Genomic DNA, 6,680 nt, shown 5'->3' on the forward strand with positions numbered 1-6,680 from the left:
TCCACCTTAGTGATGGCGGCTCTTTCTTGCTCTTGAAGATCCTATGGAGTGCTTGAGCTCCTCAATATCTCTTCCTTGTCTTTGTTGCTCCTCCCTCATGATTCTTTGATCTTCTCTAATCTCATGAAGGATGATGGAGTGTTCTTGGTGCTCCACCCTTAGTTGTCCCATGTTGGAACTCAACTCTCCTAGGGAGGTGTGTAGTTGCTCCCAATAGTTTTGTGGAGGAAAATTCATCCCTTGAGGAATTTCAGGGATTTCATGATGAGTGGGATCTCTTGTGTACTCCATCCTTTTCTTGGTGATGGGCTTGTCCTCATCAATTGGGATGTCTCCCTCTATGTCAACTCCAACTGAATAACAGAGGTGACAAATGAGATGAGGGAAGGCTAACCTTGCCAAGGTGGAGGTCTTGTCCGCCACTTTATAGAGTTCTTGGGCTATAACCTCATGAACTTCTATTTCTTCTCCAATCATGATGCTATGGATCATGATGGCCCGGTCTATGGTAACTTCGGACCGGTTGCTAGTGGGAATGATTGAGCGTTGTATGAACTCTAACCACCCTCTAGCCACGGGCTTGAGGTCATGCCTTCTCAATTGGACCGGCTTTCCTCTTGAATCTTGCTTCCATTGTGCGCCCTCTTCACATATAACTGTGAGGACTTGGTCCAACCTTTGATCAAAGTTGACCCTTCTAGTGTAAGGATGCTCATCTCCTTGCATCACAGGCAAGTTGAACGCCACCCTCACACTCTCCGGACTAAAATCCAAGTATTTCCCCCGAACCATAGTAAGGTAATTCTTTGGATTCGGGTTCACACTTTGGTCATGGTTCTTGGTGATCCATGCATTGGCATAGAACTCTTGAACCATCAAGATTCCGACTTGTTGAATGGGGTTGGTAAGAACTTCCCAACCTCTTCTTCGGATCTCATGGCGGATCTCCGGATATTCACCCTTTTTGAGTGAAAAAGGGACCTCGGGGATCACCTTCTTCAAGGCCACAACTTCATAGAAGTGGTCTTGATGCACCCTTGAGAGAAATCTATCCATCTCCCATGACTCGGAGGTGGAAGCCTTTGCCTTCCCTTTCCTCTTTCTAGAGGTTTCTCCGGCCTTGGATGCCATAATGGTTATGGAAAAAAATGAAAAAGCAACGCTTTTACCACACCAAACTTAAAATGTTTGCTCGTCCTCGAGCAAAAGAAGAAAGAAGAGAGTAGAAGAAGAAGAAATGAGGAAGAGGGAGATGGTGTTGTGTTCGGCCAAAGAGGGGGAGAAGTGGTGTTTAGGTTGTGTGAAAATGAAGGGTTGAAGAAGGGTATATATAGGAGAGAGGGGGTAAAGGGTTCGGCCATGATGGGTGGGTTTGGGAGGGGAAGTGGTTTGAATTTGAAGTGTGAGGTTGGTGGGGATTTATGAAGGATGGATGTGAGTGGTGAAGAGAAAGATGGGATTTGATAGGTGAGGGGTTTTTGGGGAAGAGGTGTTGAGGTGATTGGTGAATGGGGGAAGAAGAGAGAGAGTGATGGTAGGGTCCTGTGGGGTCCACAGATCCTGTGGTGTCAAGGAAAAGGCATCCTTGCACCAAATGGCATCAAAATCCACGTTTTGAGCCATTTCTGGCGTTAAACGCCGGGCTGGTGCCCATTCCTGGCGTTTAACGCCAGGTTCTTGCCCTTTACTGGCGTTTAACGCCAGTCTGGTGCCCCTTTCTGGCGTTAAACGCCCAGAAGGGTGCCAGACTGGGCGTTAAACGCCCAACTGCTAGGCTGACTGGCGTTTAAACGCCAGCAGCATCTTCCTCCAGGGTATGCTGTTTTTCTTCCTGTTTTTCATTTTGTTTTTGCTTTTTTCATTGTTTTTGTGACTTCTTATGATCATCAACCTACAAGAAAGATAAAATAACAAAAGAAAATAATTAATTATAAAACATTGGGTTGCCTCCCAACAAGCGCTTCTTTATTGTCATTAGCTTGACAGAGGACTCTCATGGAGCCTCAGAAATGCTTAGAACCGTGTTGGAACCTCCCAACACCAAACTTAGAGTTTGAATGTGGGGGTTCAACACCAAACTTAGAGTTTGGTTGTGGCCTCCCAACACCAAACTTAGAGTTTGGTTGTGGGGGCTCTGTTTGGATCTGTTTTGAGAGAAGCTCTTCATGCTTCCTCTCCATGATGACAGAGGGATATCCTTGGGCCTTAAACACCAAGGATTCTTCATTCACTTGAATGATCAACTCTCCTCTATCAACATCAATCACAGCCTTTGCTGTGGCTAGGAAGGGTCTGCCAAGGATGATGGATTCATCCATGCATTTCCCAGTCTCTAGGACTATGAAATCAGTAGGGATGTAATGGTCTTCAACCTTCACCAAAACATCCTCTACAAGTCCATAGGCTTGTTTTCTTGAGTTGTCTGCCATCTCTAGTGAGATTTTTGCAGCTTGTACCTCATAGATCCCTAATTTCTCCATTACAGAGAGGGGCATGAGGTTCACACTTGACCCTAGGTCACACAAGGCCTTCTTGAAGGTCATGGTGCCTATGGTACAAGGTATAGAAAACTTCCCAGGGTCCTGCCTCTTTTGGGGCAGTTTCTGCCTAGACAAGTTGTCCAGTTCTTTGGTGAGCAAAGGAGCTTCATCCTCCCAAGTCTCATTTCCAAATAACTTGTCATTTAACTTCATGATTGCTCCAAGGTATTTAGCAACTTGCTCCTCAGTGACATACTCATCCTCTTCAGAGGAAGAATACTCATCAGAGCTCATGAATGGCAGAAGTAAGTCCAATGGAATCTCTATGGTCTCAGTTTGAGCCTCAGATTCCCATGGTTCCTCATTGGGGAATTCATTGGAGGTCAGTGCACGCCCATTGAGGTCTTCCTCAGTGGCGTTCACTGCCTCTTCTTCATCCCAGAATTCGGCCATGTTGATGGCCTTGCACTCTCCTTTTGGATTTTCTTCAGTATTGCTTGGGAGAGTGCTTGGAGGAAGTTCAGTAATTTTCTTGCTCAGCTGACCCACTTGTCCTTCCAGATTCCTAATGGAAGATCTAGTTTCAGTCATAAAACTTTGAGTGGTTTTGATTAGATCAGAGACCATGGTTGCCAAGTCAGAATTATTCTGCTTGGAACTCTCTGTCTGTTGCTGAGAAGATGATGGAAAAGGCTTGCTATTGCTAAACCTGTTTCTTCCACCATTATTGTTATTGAAACCTTGTTGGGGTCTCTGTTGATCCTTCCATGAAAGATTTGGGTGATTCCTCCATGAAGGATTGTAGGTGTTTCCATAGGGTTCTCCCATGTAATTCACCTCTTCTATTGAAGGGTTCTCAGGATCATAAGCTTCTTCCTCAGATGAAGCTTCCTTAGTACTGCTTGGTGCATTTTGCATTCCAGACAGATTTTGAGAAATCATATTGACTTATTGGGTCAATATTTTATTCTGAGCCAATATGGCATTCAGAGTGTCAATCTCAAGAACTCCTTTCTTCTGACTAGTCCCATTGTTCACAGGATTTCTTTCAGAAGTGTACATGAATTGGTTATTTGCAACCATTTCGATCAGTTCTTGAGCTTCAGTAGGCGTCTTCTTCAAATGAAGAGATCCTCCAGAAGAGCTATCCAAAGACATCTTGGACAGTTCAGAGAGACCATCATAGAAAATACCTATGATGCTCCATTCAGAAAGCATATCAGTGGGACACTTTCTGATCAATTGTTTGTATCTTTCCCAAGCTTCATAGAGGGATTCTCCTTCCTTCTGTCTGAAGGTTTGGACTTCCACTCTAAGCTTACTCAATTTTTGAGGTGGAAAGAACTTTGCCAAGAAGGCATTGACTAGCTTTTCCCAAGAGTCCAGGCTTTCTTTAGGTTGAGAATCCAACCATGTTCTAGCTCTGTCTCTTACAGCAAAAGGGAATAGCATCAGTCTGTAGACCTCAGGGTCAACCCCATTAGTCTTGACTGTGTCACAGATTTGCAAGAACTCAGCTAAAAACTGATGAGGATCTTCCAAAGGAAGTCCATGAAACTTGCAATTCTGTTGCATTAGAGAAACTAATTGAGGCTTAAGCTCAAAGTTGTTTGCTCCAATGGCAGGGATAGAGATGCTTCTCCCATAGAAGTCGGGAGTAGGTGCAGTAAAGTCACCAAGCACCTTCCTTGCATTGTTGGCATTGTTGTTGTTTTCGGCTGCCATTTGTTCTTCTTCTTTGAAGAATTCGGTTAGGTCCTCTATAGAGAATTGTGCCTTAGCTTCTCTTAGCTTTCTCTTCAAGGTCCTTTCAGGTTCAGGATTAGCCTCAACAAGAATGCCTTTGTCTTTGCTCCTGCTCATAAGAAAGAGAAGGGAACAAGAAAATGTGGAATCCTCTATGTCACAGTATAGAGATTCCTTTAGGTGTCAGAGGAAAAGAAGAATAGAAGACAGAAGTGGAAAATTCGAACTTAACAAAGGAGATGGAGTTCGAATTTTGCATTAAGGGATAGTGTTAGTCCATAAATAGAAGGATGTGAGAAGGAGGGAAGTTATTTTCGAAAATTAAGTGAAAAATTTAAAACATTTTTGAAAAACACTACTTAATTTTCGAAAATGAAAAGGGGAAAGAAATTAAGTGATTTTTGAAAAAGATTTTGAAATTAGAAATCAAAAGGATTTAATTGAAAACTAATTTGAAAAAGATGTGGTTAAGAAGATATGATTGATTAAAAAAATGTGATTGAGAAGATATGATTTGAAAAACGTTTTAAAAAGATTTGATTTGAAAATTAAAAAAAAAACTTGACTAACAAGAAAAGATATGATTCAAACATTAAACCTTTCTCAATAGAAAAGGTAACATACTTGAAATGTTGAATCAAATCATTAATTGATAGTAAGTTTCTTTGAAAAAGGAAAGAAGTTAATTTTGAAAAAGATTTGATTGGAAAATTGATTTGAAAAAGATTTGATTTGGAAGAGATTTTGAAAACTTGAAAAAAAATTGATTTGAAAACAAAATCTTCCTCCCTTAGCCATCCTGGCGTTAAACGCCCAGAATGGTATCCATTCTGGCGTTTAACGCCCAAAATGCTACCTTTTTGGGCGTTAAACGCCCAACCAGGTACCCTGGCTGGCGTTTAAACGCCAGTCTGTCCTTCTTCACTGGGCGTTTTGAACGCCCAGCTTTTTCTGTGCAATTCCTCTGCTGTATGTTCTGAATCTTCAATTCTTTGTATTATTGACTTGAAAAGACACAAATTAAAAATATTTTTGAATTTTTAATAATAAGGACAAACCAAAATGCAACAAGAGTCAAATGACAATGCATGCAAGACACCAAACTTAGCAGTTTGTATACCACTGACACTAACAAAATGAGAATGCATATGAGACACACAAAACAATCAAGTCAATAGAATTCAAAGATTAGAGCAAGTAAATCCTCAAGAACATCTTGAAGATCACCAAAATACATGAATGAATGCATGCAATTGACGCTAAACTTATGATGAGACACTAGACTCAAACAAGAAATATTTTTGGATTTTATGATTTTTTTACTTTTTTTTTTGTGTTTTTCGAAAATCAAGTGGAAAAAAAAAGGTATCAAAATTCTTAATGAGAATTCCAGGAATCAGTGCAATGCTAGTCTAAGACTCCGGTCCAGGAATTAGACATGGCTTCACAGCCAGCCAAGCTTTCAAAGAAAGCTTCGGTCCAAAACACTAGACATGGCCAAAGGCCAGCCAAGCCTTAGCAGATCACTGCTCCAAAAGCAAGATTGATGAAAAATCAACAAGCTCTTGTGATGATGAGTTGAAACCTCGGTCCAATGAGATTAGACATGGCTTCTCAGCCAGCCAGATTTCAACAAATCATCATGAAACTCTAGAACTCATCTTCAAGAATTTCGAAAAAAAAATAAATACCTAATCTAAGCAACAAGATGAACCGTCAGTTGTCCAGCCTAAACAATCCCGGGCAATAACACCAAAAACTTGATGTTGTTGCCGGATCTTGGCACTGATGTTACCAAAGGCTTGCTCAAAACTAGAACAATCCCCGGCAACGGCGCCAAAAACTTGGTGCGCGAAATTGTGAACAATACTTTTTCACAACTCTCATAATCCCCGGTAATGGCTCCAAGAACGTGGTAGCTCAATACCATGGCATTACACAACTTCGCACAACTAACCAGCAAGTGCACTGGGTCGTCCAAGTAATAAACCTTACGTGAGTAAGGGTCGATCCCACGGAGATTGTTAGTATTGAAGCAAGCTATGGTCATCTTGTAAATCTTAGTCAGGCAAACTCAAATGGATATAGTGATGAACGAAAATAACACAAAGGTAAAGATAGAGATACTTATGTAATTCATTGGTAGGAACTTCAGATAAGCGCATGAAGATGCCTTCCCTTCCGTCTCTCTGCTTTCCTACTGTCTTCATCCAATCCTTCTTACTGCTTTCCATGGCAAGCTCATGTAGGGTTTCACTGTTGTCAGCAGCTACCTCCCATCCTCGCAGTGAAAGCTAATGCACGCACTCTGTCACAGTGCTGCCAATCACCGGTGTGGTTCCCTCCCCTACCGGAATAGAATCACTCTTTTGCGTCTGTCACTAATGCCCAGTAGGTTACAGGTCTGAAGCACGTCACAGTCATTCAATCATTGAATCCTACTCAGAATACCAC

The 6,680-nt window shown here is 41.8% G+C and overlaps 1 non-coding gene across 1 annotated transcript; it reads left to right on the forward strand.

Annotated features, from left to right (window-relative positions):
* Positions 1-3,692: 3,692 nt before the first annotated feature.
* LOC112704288 (small nucleolar RNA R71) lies at positions 3,693-3,800 on the forward strand. Its single transcript, XR_003154921.1, has one exon. It is a non-coding gene; the product is annotated as a small nucleolar RNA R71 (small nucleolar RNA).
* Positions 3,801-6,680: the final 2,880 nt, after the last annotated feature.

Source organism: Arachis hypogaea, chromosome 7 (genome assembly GCF_003086295.3).
Source record: "Arachis hypogaea cultivar Tifrunner chromosome 7, arahy.Tifrunner.gnm2.J5K5, whole genome shotgun sequence".
Taxonomy (NCBI): domain Eukaryota; kingdom Viridiplantae; phylum Streptophyta; class Magnoliopsida; order Fabales; family Fabaceae; genus Arachis; species Arachis hypogaea.